The sequence below is a fragment of the Triticum urartu genome, chromosome 3 (genome assembly GCF_003073215.2).
Source record: "Triticum urartu cultivar G1812 chromosome 3, Tu2.1, whole genome shotgun sequence".
Taxonomy (NCBI): Eukaryota; Viridiplantae; Streptophyta; class Magnoliopsida; order Poales; family Poaceae; genus Triticum; species Triticum urartu.
Window position 1 is genome coordinate 398016301 of NC_053024.1, and position 14370 is coordinate 398030670.

The window sequence follows — 14370 nt, forward strand, 5'->3', positions numbered from 1 at the left end:
TAAAATGAAAATGTAGAGTCTTGAGCTTGAGCCAATATGTGTCCTTAGCATTTTGAGGGGTCCACGTCTCTAGTCCTTGCCATGCCAATCATTGAACTTTCTGAAAACATTATCTTGAATGGATATTAGTTCAATAAGCTATATGTTGTTAATCATTACCAAAACCACCCAGGGATTAGTTGCATTTTCAATCTCCCCCTTTTTGGTAATTGATGACAACATATAGATCAAAGCTTCGACAAATGATAATACGAGTGAAATATATCGTCGCTTTGAGAAGTATGTGATAAGCAAGGGCTCCCCCTAAATTTGTGCATTATTTAAAATTTGCTTTTGAATGCAAATGCACAATCGATTAGGATCATGGGTTACTCTTCCATGTCACATACATCTTGGTGGAGCGCTCATAATGATAGAATATGAAATATGCACTCATCACCAAGACAGAGTGAATGATCATACATGAGAGATAAATAATAGCAGCATTCAAGCACAAGCATTGAAGTATGATATGATCAAACACATGACCATACAAGTATCTCACACACACATTATCATCCAAGCAAGCAAACAAATAAGTAGAAAACAAGTAGCAAAAGAGATAGCAAAAAGAAGCAAAGCTCTCTCTCTCTCTCTCAGCCTATGATCTATACACTTTCTCCCCCTTTGGCAATAAGTTACCAAAAAGCTCGAAAATGCATAGTGCTATGTGGCTCTCCAAGCTTGATCTACGGGAGGTGGCATGGAGAGGACTCCTAGGACAATTACGTAGATAACTCCAACTTCCTCGACCACCTCAACGTTGACCTCCCCTTTTACTCCGACACCGACGTCCACGACTTCATCATCGAGATCACAGAAAGTGACCGTGACGACGTCTGGAGACGGAAGACCCGTGGGAAACTATACGTAGACATCACCAGAATAGTGAGGATAGGAGTTCGAGAAGAACCTAGAAGAGGTGTCTTCAGACTTAGAGACAGTGGAACTGTAGGTTCAGTACTTCAAACCAAAGTTTCTAAGAGAGTTCTGAGAACTAAGACTCAGTCTCACCGTTTAGGAAAGAGTTAGGAGTTTCACCTGACTTATTCTATCGGTTCAACCAGAACGAAACTGAACTCTTTTTGAACACTCCGAAGAAGTCGTGAACCGTAGAACCAACGGAAGAGAAGAAAACGAAAGAGGGAGAAGAGAACTCGGAGACGACTACATCCTAGAAGTCGTAAGTACTTTTGACACAACAGTAGTTTAAGTCCGGAGTTCCCTTCCACGAGAAACAGGTTATCTATACACGTACACGGGTAGAACCTTAACTACTCGTAGACCTACACACCTCGTATGGGTGTGCTGGAAAAGACTAATCGACAACAGGAGAACTAACAGAGATGTTAGTCACAGTAGTGAAACTTAAAAAGACCGTGTAGTTTGTATACGTTTTTTAACTACCTCACAGGATAATAGTAGGACACTAGTGGTCTGAACCCATTGTCTCACACGGAATCCTATCATAACTATCATCCGTCTGGACTGTCCTCTTTTATCTGTCTCGGTTTGAACACTACAAGGTTTCGACGTAGACCTTAGAGGAACATGTATACACGGTACTTCAACACAGGGAAGGAACCGAAACGTATGTGTAGTCACAGTAGGAGTACGAGACGTCCCCGTAACTAATCGAACCGGGTGAGATGTTGACAACTGACCATGGAACATGGAAATCTGTAGGTATGATAAGGCGGTAGACCCATCTTTACTCAACAACCTATCTTAACGTACTATTCGAGTAGTAAGGTGAACCAGTTGAAGACTGGGTGTTTCCGTAGTTGAGGTAAGTAGGACTTCGAGAGTACTTGAGGTCCCTTCACCAGAAGTAACAACAGCTACATGAAGGTCAGTTGGGTGAAATACAGTGTATGTTACCCAAACGATAGTAGGCAGACCTGACAGGAGAAAATAGACAGAGCCAAACTTGTGATGTTCCAAAGCTGCATCTGGAATCTCCTTGTACATATGTGCCATGAAGTTGTGTCCCTTCCTTGGCTTTGCATACACATCAGTGTCATCCTCATGCTCTGCAGGGGCATTGATTAGCTTGGCCCACTCTACAACTGTTGACTGGTACCTTGTACCTTTAGACATCCATACTATTCCGCCATCTGGGTAGAAATGAGTTGTTGGATAGAATTGCATGATAAGCTCATCATTCCACTTGGTCAACTTCTGACCCACAAAGGCATCAACTCCATTCATCCTGAAGCTCTCATGAACTCCAGGGAAGTGGTCTTCATTGTTGTCGATGTACTTCCAGTCAACCCACTTTATGTCACATACAATGGGTTTCTTGTCCAGGAGCACGGCCTCATAGAAGTCCTGTTGTTCCTTAGTGTGGAACCTGTAATCTACAACAGTTCTTCTTCTTGAGGCATATGCATTTAACTGTCTCCACAGTCTGAGATCTGCATCCTTCCTTATCTTCATGTTTTCAGCCACTGGATGTGTATCATCATGATCAGGGATCTTGGGCTTTAGCTTTCTGAGCACTTGGGATCCATCTTCTTCTTCTTCTTCTTCTTCTTCTTCTTCTTCTTCTTCCTCCTCCTCCTCCTCTTCTTCTTCTTCTTCTTCTTCTTCTTCTTCTTCTTCTTCTTCTTCTTCTTCTTTAGTTTCAGGCACTGGGCCCTTGTTCTTCTCAGCAGCAGGTATGTTCCTGGTGGATCTCTTGGGTGCAGACTTGGTGGCTGGAGCGGTAGCTTTGGGGTTGGTCTTAGGCTTTGAAGGAGCAGCCCCAGACTTGATGGCATCCCCCATCAGCTTTTGAGTCTTTGATGCTGGTGCATCATCCTCTTCTTTCGCTTCTTCCTCATCATATTGAACCATCATTGAGGGCTTTCCAATAACTCCGACCATAGTTTTCTTGGCCCTTTCCTTCCTCTTCTTGCCTTCACCAGCAGCCTCTGCCTTAGTTGATTTGGAGGCTTCAAGAGTTGAGGCTCTGGCCTTTAACATGGGCACTCTCTTGGCAGGAGGCTTCTTGTGCATACCAGGCTTTGTTGAAGCAGCCGTGCCAAATTCCTTCTTAACCACTCTCTTGTGCATACCAGGCTTTGTTGAGCTGACCTCCTCCTCAGCAGCAACATAATCTTCATCCTCAGAATCAGAGTTTCTCTTCTTTCTCTTCCTAGTAGCAGCCTTAGGCAGGTTGCTAGGAGTACTTCTGCTACCCTCATCATAGCTGTCAGAGGGACTAGTGCCCTCACTCAGGTTAACTTGCTCCTCAGACTTGTTCTAGCTATCATTCTGATCAGACATTTCTCACACTGCAAACTGAAAGCTGACCCTGTGAATAGATATATATGAGGTAGAGTGGATGAGTATCACAAAGTGCAGAGATTTTGCAAAAAAAAAAATTGAGTCAAAAACTTAGTTTTAGTTTTCCACAGAAAGCATTTCGGAACTACCGATTTGTTAAACTCGGTGCCATCAAAGCAATATTGGAATTTGAACTAGTGAGATCGGTCAGACTGAGACATGGTTCGGTGAGTCCGAGATTGCTAGGGTTTCATTGAGAGTTGAACTCGGTCACACCGATTTGCAAGTTTCGGTCAGACCGAAAGTTACAAGTGCAATGGCCTAAGCCAAATCGGTGAGACCGATTTCTACAACTCCGTCGGTCCAGATGAGTTTGGCGGAAACCCAACCCTAAGTTTTCGAATCAAAACTAATCTAAAGGGAGTTTTTGCTGGATAGGATAATCTCATACATGGTAAGAATCATGGCATTCACTTTGTGCTAAGAATCGGAGGTAAAGATTGCACAAAGGATCAAACTCATACCCTAACTTGGCGATGAGCTCGCTACGACGGCAACGGCGGTGAACATTCCCGTTGACGGCGGCGGAGACCGGCGGCGGGAGGTTGCTGGCGATGAGGAGATGATCCGGAGACCTGAGTCAGCACAACAGGACACACGCGGGCGAAAAGGTTTCGGAGGAATTTCCAAAATTTGGCCCGTGGGTATATATATCCTGACCTTGTCGGTGTGACCGAGTGGAACAACTTGGTGGCACCGAGATGCAGAATCGCAAGTGATTACTGCAACTCGGTGTGACCGAATGGTTCTAATTGGTTGCACCGAGATTGAAAACCTAGATCAACTCAATGAACTCGGTTTGACCAAAAGGAATGAATCGGTCAGACCAAAATACACAGAGAGGTTTTGGAAGTTTAAGTCTATGGTGAATCGGTGACTCCAAGTGCTCCTCACCTAGAGGGTTCGAATCTGACTTGATCAAACTTTGTGATGTAGCATGAATAGAGTTTCAGACGAGAAAATCATAGATAGCTAGAGGAAGTTCTTAGACATTCTTGTCCATCCATTTGGCAAAAGAAGAAGAGCCAAACAATCAAAGCAACAAATGGATGTCCTTGAATGAGAAAAATATGCAATCAACATGCTCACACAATAAAATGGCAAATGAAATATGTGGCAAAGCATGCACAAACACTCTAGCATCTATCAAGCAATTGGCGATGACTAGGTCATCTATATATGAGTATATTGACTGAGGAGTCAAATGAGAACATTTGATCGTAGGTCATACTCATCGTTTAAGCACAAGTGGGGTTACCACTTTTACATAACACTACAGCAGGATGGTCCAAATGCGACACTGCGATCAGAGACCCTTCGACAAAACTGTGTGCGATGCCATAATCGCAAATGGTGGTGTAAAAGAACCGTAAAAAGGTGCAAAACGTTTACGATGGCGGAGCTATCAAGCACGGTTCAGATTTTAGTTGCATGTGCGATGCAGGGCATACGGTTCATCTCAATGAACTGTTTCCGATGAGGCAGAACAAAAGAAATGGGCAGCCTGATGAAGGCGTGTGCGATATAAAGTTCACTCGAATGAATTGTTTGTGATTAGGAAACACAAAAGAAACGGTCAGCCAGATGAAGGTGTGTGTGATACGGGGCAAACAGGTCTGTAATCATAAATGTGTGTGAAGACCAATAATAACATAGACGATTGCTGCTAATAAGCCGTGTGAATTGCTCTGTCTACAGTAGAATAACATGTATATATATAACTGAAATAAACATCCAATTACATAAGTGACTATACAGATCATTCGCACACACCTCAATAAACAATTGCATGCATTCTAAAGTAGGAGAAACGATCGTCTAGTCATCTACTTCTTGTGACGCTCCCGCCACTGCTATGTGGATCAATCCCTCGCCTGGGTCAGGAAGAAGACAATTCTTCATGTCAATGATCCGCCTGTACATCTCGTAGCTTGTGTACGCATCCATGGCCGCGTACTTGACATGTTGTCCATCCAGTCTCTCATGCCACACACTGTGCCAGGCGTTCTTGTCCTTATTGCTCTCTTCCTTCATCTTCGCGTAGTAGGGGTCGATGATGGCCGAGGCGAGGTCAACCAGGCAGTTCAGTTTGTTTTTGTCACTTCCCCAGACCTTGTAGTGGTGCTGGATGTTGACAAGATTCGGGCTTTTCAAGTCTGAAACCTTGAGCGCTTTTAGATCGTTGGTGGTGTCCACTGTAGCAAAACTGTAGTCGGAGCTATTGATAAACCTGGAGAAACGCTCACAAGGCCTTGTGGAAAGGTGGTAGTGGTAGAAGAGGACGTCATGTCGCACGCACAACTGAGCAACAAAAACCTTCTGATCGTGCCTGGCACGACCGATGGTGTACTCGAGGTCGAAGCCGACCACTTGGTACTTGTCCTCGGCAAGGAACTGCTCCATAGTTTTGATGGAGCTCTCCACCAAGACCGAATCGTTCGTGTACACCACTGAGAGGGCCTTCCCCCCTCACATGGGTGTCCACTACGTGATGCGTGGTGAACTGCCTGCCGTTGTCGTCGTCGGCCGCTGGGAGCGCCATTGAAGCCACGGGGAGCGCCATTGAAACCGCTGGATGTCCTCTCTGTATGTGTCCTTGTGGGTGTGCTTATTGTGTTGTGTGAGACGAGAGATGAAGGTAAATTGCCGGAGGAATAAAAGGGGGTCAGGCGGCATGGATTCTCGGCGCGTCCGCATGGCAGTTTTTGCAATGGGTAACTGCATCATCTCACCGCGCCCGCCGCAACCGCTTGCATACGAACATGCGTGATCATGCACCGGCCCCAAACACTGGCAGCGCGCATGGAGGGATGAGGAAGAGCACCCGAAGGGACACGAGAGCAGAGAGCGTGCGGCGGGACCCGAGCAGAGCGCGCCATGGCCGCCTGGACCGCAAGCAACCACACACATAAAGCAGTTGAACATGCAGGAAATGGTCGCCTACAAGCCGGCCGACAGCTGCGTTGCTGTGTAGAGAGCGGACCGTGTGCTACCACCTCCATCTAGTCTATAGTATCCTTTATATTTTGTGCCATACTTTGACCTCAAATTTAACCAACAAAATGTTAATGCGTGTTTTAAAAATTATATAATTGGAAACTATGTTCAAATACAAATCCAACTATATAATCTTTGGCGACATGAATTCGTTATTTATTAGTTAAATCATACTTATATACCAGGACGGTGGTATAGTAGGTAATTAAACCGCAAACGTTTTTTTATTAACCGTATGTGTACATGGCCTTTCGTCCTCCTCTCGCACGTCTTGTCACCCCGCTGCCACAGATGGCTTACAGCGCAAGCTTGCGCAGCGCGCGGGGGCGTTCTTTTGGCCAAATGGTGGCGCCAATGAATCGTCGATGAGCCCGTTCCCGCGCAACCTCGCAGGTTCCCACGCAAGCTTCCCGCCCGACTCGGTGAAATCCCCCAAAATCCCAATGCTTACTGGCCTGCTATAAATACGCTCATGGCCGGCGAGTCATGCGTCGCATTTTCCCCCTCCCTCCCTGTAGCTTATCTTGTCTGCTTCTCCCACAATCACCAATGGCACCGGTCCGTCATCGTTGCTCAGCCACTGGGAGGCTACACTGCGGTGGCGGCGCAGTCCCCGATGTAGTGTAGTGAGCGTGGCCTCCCTGTTGGGTGTGCCCGGAACACCCACCACGCGCTCCGCCATCGGTGCCCGTCGGTAGCTGTTGCCGGCCACCATTGCCGCCACACCACCGTCGAAAGTCAGGGCCATCACGCGCTCCGCCGCCACGGCCCGAAGGCGGGAGGTGGCCATCGTGGCCGCCACCCCACTGCCGGTCACTGTGGCCATCACCCGCTCAGCCATCGCGGCCCAAAGGTGGGAGATGGTGGTCGTAGCCGCCACCCCATCGTCGGCCGCCGTGGCCGCCAGCCCATCGCCAACCGCCGGGGTCATCACCCGCTCCACCATCACCGCCCGAAGGTGGGAGGCGGCCCGCACGTGCGTCAGTGACCTTGCGCGCTACACCGAGTTCCTGCGGGATGAGGAGGAGCGCCTCATCGAGCATGCAAAGAGCCTTACCGCTGTCATGGCCGTGGCACACGCCGCCTCAGAGGCGAGGAATCAGGAGATCTACGAGGTGAACCACCACTTCGGGAGGGGTCGTCTGGAGCGGCAGAGGGCATTTGAGGTGAGCATCACTGAAGCTGCAACAGCGGCAGGCACCGTATTGCGGTTGCCCAGCTCGTCGGTAGGCTCCTCCTCCTCCGCCTCTTACTGAGCGCGCTCGACAGAGGAGAGGCATCCGGAAGTAGTACAAAGCCCCTCCGCAGTAGTAGTATTTAGGGGCTATTTTGTTTAGTTCATCTGACTATAGATGTGGTGGAACTATACAACGTACTTAAAATTAGCTAGTATATATAGTTGAACTAGCTATTTCAGTACGTGGTTGGCAACAATTGGGGAAAAGTGTGGTCGGTTCAGCTGTCGAGTTGAACTGTTTGTATAAATTAAGAATGACTGCTTAATCTATGAATGAAATATATGCTTAATTACTGAATTTTAGTTACAAAAATTAGATACTGCTAGTGATTTTTAGCTTCATATTTTGACAAATCGCAGTGTTATAAGGATTGACAAATCTTACCAAATTGTTTGTACATGGTTTCACACAGGTCATCCAAAACAACTGTTTGCATTGAAGGGATGCACAAATCCTGCGTTGCTCTCACTTTGCATATGGGTGTTCTATCTAAAACGTTTGTGATCAAAAGCTGCAGAAATCCTGCTTGGCACATTTTCACTTGGCTTCCTGGGGAAGCTGTCGGTTTGCATACAGGTGTTCTAACTAAAATGTTTGCGATGAGTGTTTTATATTTAAAAAGCGAATTAGACTGCGGGTTGGGCGCCATTAATGGAGAGGATGCGAGCAAGGCGAGCGGCCATGGAAGTCAAAGGGCACGCTTCCCAGTGAGCCTACATAGCGTACATCTCGCGCGCTTCCTGGTGAGACTGCGCATTCGAGGACAGCTTGCACGCCTCTCGGTCAGCCTGCGCACCGAACGACGCTCGTACGCCTCCCGTTCAGTCAAGGTCAAGCAGCTGTTTGCACGACACCTCCTATAGCCATTAAAACCAAGACACATGGTGTCATGTGAATGGTTAACAGAACGCACACGGTTTGAAATATACAAACATTTGAGATATTAAAGTGGCAGCTATTTTTTCAAAATGCCTTTGTTGGTTGCCATTATTCGAGTGCGCCTTCTCTCAAAATGGACACGAAAAATACCATAGCATGTCGGGTGCCATTCCATGATAGCATGCCAAGTTTCATGAATTTTAGACGAGTTTTGGATTTAGTAGAATTTAAAAAGTAGGCATCTCAATGTTTTGCCGGCAATCAACGGTGCCCTGGTGTTCGAAATTCATTCCCATTTCTTGCATGGGACCTAAGCATGCACCCAAGGACACAGATTTGATTTTTCAACCAATTTATATGCACTGGAGCATGTGCATGTAGTTCAAATTTGAATTATGCACATAAATGCATTAAAAACTCAGTTAATGCATTAAATGTCCAAACGAACCCCGAAAGATCACAAAAATTCACACAACACTCCTGTTGTTCTATGTTGACCCAAAAAAATTTGAAAGCAATAAGAGGCAATGGATATCGTTTCATGCCCAAAGGTGGGACATTCCCTACCGAAAACCATCATGCTTGTTGTGAGAAGCTCCGGTTTCTGAGAAACATATACCCAAGCCTGCCCCAAATGTGACAAAAATTTTACCACGGCATGTTGATGCCGCTCCATGATAGCATGCCAATTTTCATGAATTTCAAACGGGGTTTGGATTTACTAGAATTTAAAAACCAGGCATCTCAATGTTTTGGTGTTTGAAATTCATTCCCATTTCTTGCATGGGACCTAAGCATGCACCCAAGGACACATATTTGTTTTTTCAACCAATTTATATGCAAGGGAGCATGTGCATTTAGTTCAAATTTGAATTATGCACATAAATGCATTGAAAACTCAGTTAATACATAAAAATGTCCAAACGAACCCTGAAAAATCACAAAAATTCACACAACACTCCTGTTATTCTATGTTGACACGAGAAAAAATTTGAAAGCAATAAGAGGCAACGGATATCGTTTCGTCCCCAAAGGTGGGACGTTCCCTACCGAAAACCATCATGCTTGTTGTGAGAAGCTCCGGTTTGTGAGAAGCATATACCTAAACCTGCCCCAAATGTGACAAAAATTTTACCACTGCATGTTGATGCCACTCCATGATAGCATGCCAAGTTTCATGAATTTTAGAAGGGTTTTGGATTTACTAGAATTTAAAAACCAGGCATGTCAATGTTTTGCCGGCAATCAACGGTGCACTGGTGTTTGAAATTCATTCCCATTTCTTGCATGGGACCTAAGCATGCACCCAAGGACACATATTTGATTTTTCAACAAATTTATATGCACTCGAGCATGTGCATTTAGTTCAAATTTGGATTATGCACATAAATGCATTGAAAACTCAGTTAATGCATAAAAATGTCCAAACGAACCCTGAAAAATCACAAAAATTCACACAACACTCCTGTTCTTCTATGTTGACATGAGAAAAAAATTTGAAAGCAATAAGAGGCAATGTATATCATTTCGTCCCCAAATGTGGGGCGTTCTGTCGGTGTACAAAAGTAGGGGCTCTCCTTTTGACTCCTTTACTAGTGCGCGGGCGGTCAGAGCCATGAGTCGGAGCCACACTTAGCAGGGCAGAGGAGGGAAGCCGGAGAGAAGCCGAAGCATCAAGGCAAACAATACAATGCCAAGGCCGAGAGCACAAACAGCTGAGGGACGAAGCAGGTTCCCCCGGCAAGACCCTTGCCGGTGCAGCTCATCCAACACCAGCGGAGCACGCCACCCTTGAGCCCACGGTCTCCAACACCATCAACCATGTTCGGCTAGGGCTCGGGAGGCACCTCCATGGTGGCATACAGATCTTTGTGAAGACAGAGAATACTCAAGAGATCTTTGTGAAGACAGAGAATACTCAAGATCATATGAGGACCAGAAGGCGGCGACCCTCGGCGGGATCCTAGCCGAGGAAGTCGACAAGGCCCCCGGCAAGACCCTTGCCGGGGATGACAGCAAGGCCCCCGGCAGGACCCTTGCTGGGGTGACGGCAACGCCACAGCAGAGACCCTTGCCGAGGGCATCAGCAGGGCCACCGCCAGACCCGTACCAGCCAAGACTACCACCACCGTTCGCATGCAGCTGCCAGCCCAACCAGCTGGGCAGGCACCTGCGTGGCGACATGCGAATTGCAGGCCAAATCAGCAGGCACCTGCGTGGTGGCGTGTGGACCTTCATGAAAGCCCTACCACCGCGCCACCTCAGTTGCCTGCCTGTCTACATGGCACTGCATGCATCGCTAGCCTGGGTGCGTGTCAAAGCGAGGAGGAGTGGCGACGGACGGGACGGGCCTTGTTCCCGTCCTCGATAAAGCTAAGGGACACCTAAGAGATGCATTAAATGCGTCTTGTCTTGTAATACGGGTGATAAGCTTGCAGTACCCCTTTCCACCTCATGTGTGCCACTGTGGCGGCCCCTTTTGACTATAAAAGGAGGCCTATGGCGTACTGGAGGGGGATTCAACTCTTTTGAACTACACAACCACCGTAGCTAGTTCGAGAGCCCAAGAACACTCAATACATCCACCAAAGTAGGACGAGGGTTTTACGCATCCTCGTGGCCTGAACCTAGGTAAACGATCCTTGTGCTGACTGTTAATCCTGCTCTTCTCACGACCCCGCGCCCCGGCAACTGTAGTAGGGATTCTTGTGATCCCATAGGTGTCGTTTCCCACCGACATCTTTGGCGCGCTAGGTAGGGGGCGCAGTTGTGAGAATCTGGTCTAGCGGCCGGCTTAGCAGTTCCTCATGGCCATGGCTTTCGGAGAAGAAGACAGCCAAGGGAACGACGCCGCCTGCAAGCGCGAAGGACGCCGGTGCAGCAACAGGAAAGCTAAGTCATACAAAATCTTAAGCAATTTCCTTTTTATATATGAGGTTATTGTCTTCGGAGGTCCTTCCCTATGTATGAAAGCCTACATGCAAAGGGGCCCTTCCGCAATTGGCAACGCCCTTGTTCCATTTCGAGTCCGCTCAACAGCTCAAGTGGCCGCATCGAGAGTGGCAGGGTAGCGTTCCGCAATTGGCAACGCTCTCGGCTCCGACTCGAGTCAAGCTCGACAGTTCGAGCAGCCGTGTTGAGAATGGTAAGGTGGCTCGCTCGGCAGCAAGCACACTCGACAGGCCATTGAAGATCCGTCCTCAAGGTGCCGCCCTGGGTTTACGCGCCAGCAAGCCTGCCCGTTCAACATAGGGTAAACATACAAAGGGGAAGATCGAACAGGAAGATAACACGCACTGTAACAAAAGCGCCGCGGAGTTATATTACATCAATTGTTGCTGCGATTCTAACTAAAGATAAAAACTGTCTTGGTCGTGAACCTACAGTGATAGTGGGAGACGGGGTGCCTAATCTCGATGCTGGCCCTCCACCCTCTCGATTTCACCGATGCGACTGATGATGGGCTTGATACGCTCCTTGAGCGCCGCGAGGCACACACCCGCCGGCAAGCTGTCCAGCGCGGCGTCGAAGTCGAGGTTGGGGTTCCAGTACGCCATCTTGGTGAGAACCTTGGTCATGGCACCCTCGCAAAGCCTCTGGGCCTCATTGGCCAGCGAGGCCGCCTGGTTGCCATGAAGCCGCTCCAAGGCACTGACAACCCTCTCAAAGAACAGAGTCAGGCTGCAGTTGGCGCTCAAGTTCGGCTCCGAGGTGTACCTCACATCCAGTATCCCCATGGTAGCTAGCTACGTGGCGGCCTTGTCGGCAACGACGGCAAGGCGATTGAGCCAGCGGTTCTCGCCCTCCACGTGCTCCTTGTGGGCGAGGGCATCGTCCTTCCGTAGCTGCTTCTCGGTCTCCAGGTTCTTGGTCAGGGTCTCCTCCCAGGCCTTGCTCTCCGACAACATCCCCTCGAGACCCTCCAGCTTCAGCCTGAGGTCTTTGATGGAGTTGTTGGCCTCGGAGAGCTCCCCGGCCCTGCTGAGGACCACGCCCTGCGCCTCTATCAGGGCGCTATTGAGTGTGTCCTTCTCCTTGGACAGCGCTAGGACCTGGTTTTTCAGCCCATCCCGCTCCACCTCCAGATCCTTCGTCTTGTCGACGTGAACCTGGGCCTGGGCATTAGGTGCTGCCCTGTGCCTCCGCTCCAGTCCCTGGGTGCGCTCCGCGACGAGATTCTCCACCTCCTCATCCTTGCCGCAGAGCGTTGCAGCAAGCTCCTCCTCATGCGCGGCAAGGTCCTCCTCCTGGGAGTTCAGTGCGGGCTGGTGCTGGGCTCGAGCGGCCTCGGCTGCGGTGGCCAAGCTCTCCGCCGTCTCCCGGGCCTTCTCAATATTGGCCTGCTTCATGGTGAGCTCCACCTCGTGCTTGGCCAGCTCGCCCTGGGCGACCTTCAGCTCCTCACAAGCTTTGCGAAACCAATTCTGCGTCTCGGCGACGCGCGCCTTGAGGTCCGCCTCTGCCTTATCCACCGTTGCCGCCCTGGACTTGGCCTTGTCCAGGCAGGCACGGTGGAGCGCTTGGAGCTTCCAGAAGTTGGTACCCATGGCCTAGAGAAGCCACTCGTCCTGAGAACCATCGCCACCGGCGCTCGGCTCATCAACAACCTCGAGCCCGGCGGCGGCAAGCACCTCTTCGTCTAAAACCTCTCCCTCGTTGGGCACCTTGGAGCTCGACGGACCTGGGAGGTGGACGAAGCGATCATCGCTCACCCTCAGGTACTTACCGGAGCCAGAGGCAGTAGAGGAGGAAGGCTGGTCATCAGCCCCCTCCTCCTCGGCAACGGGCTCGCCGGCCTCCCCGGTAGGTCCCTTACCGGTATCCTCGGCAGTAGCCTTGTCGGGCTCCCCAGCAGGCCCCTTGGCGACGTCCTCGGCAGCATCCTTGGCGTCCTCTTCAGCGGCGATCTTCTCGGCCTCCGCCGTGGCGTTCTTGGCTACATCCTCGATAACGGTGTCCAGGTCCTCTCGGTCCGCCGGGAGAGGATCTGGGGATCGGAAGGGGGGTGAAGCCAAGACCAGGATTCAAGAAGAACAGAATAGAAGGGATGGAAGGCGAGTGGCTTACCCATGCCGGGCTGGAAAGCAGAGGCCCCCTCTCCGCCAGCATCAGGCGCCGAGGTGCGGCCACCGGTGCCCAAGCCTGCCTCCTCCTCCTCTGTGTGCATGGGCTCGGAGCTTGGCGCCCTTGCCGGGGACGCCCCTCGGGGCGGCGTGGTTGACGGAGGCGGCGTGTTGGGGGTAGCCCTCAGGGGCTCCTCCTGCTGCTGTCCTCCCCCTGCGATCGTGGCAAGGTCAGCGCCAAGGATCATGCCCTTGGTACACATCGACGGGAAGTGAGTGGCAAACTTACGCTGGGGGCTGCCCCGGGGGCTGCTGTCCGGACTGCTCACCACCACCAGTGGCGCCTTAGAGGTGCCCGCCGGGGGATGGCCGCCCGTCTAAGACCTGGCCCTCTTCATGCTCTGGGCCACTGTCTCCATATCCTTGCCAATACGAAAACAAGTCAAGATGAGAGGTACGATCAGTGGAGTTGAAGATGACGAAAGGAAATGGCGCTTACTCTTCCTCCTCCTCTTCTGTTGCCTTCCTCTTCCTCCTCGGGCTGAGAGACCCGAGGTCAAAGAAGACCTCCATGTGGTCATCTACGGGAGGAGGGGAAGCGGGCGGCGGAGGGGAAGCAGGCGGAGTTAGGGGACACTTGGACGAAGAAGAAGCAGATGCTTTCTTCTTCGCCACCGCGGCCTTCACCAACTTCTTAGCCGCCGCGGCCCTCACTTCGCGCGCGAACGTCTCCTGGGTTTGCCGGGGTGGCATGGCCCTGCCGGGCCAGACCGGCTCACCGGAGGTGGCCCGTCGCAGGACTCGCCTTTTCCCCGCGGCTGGGG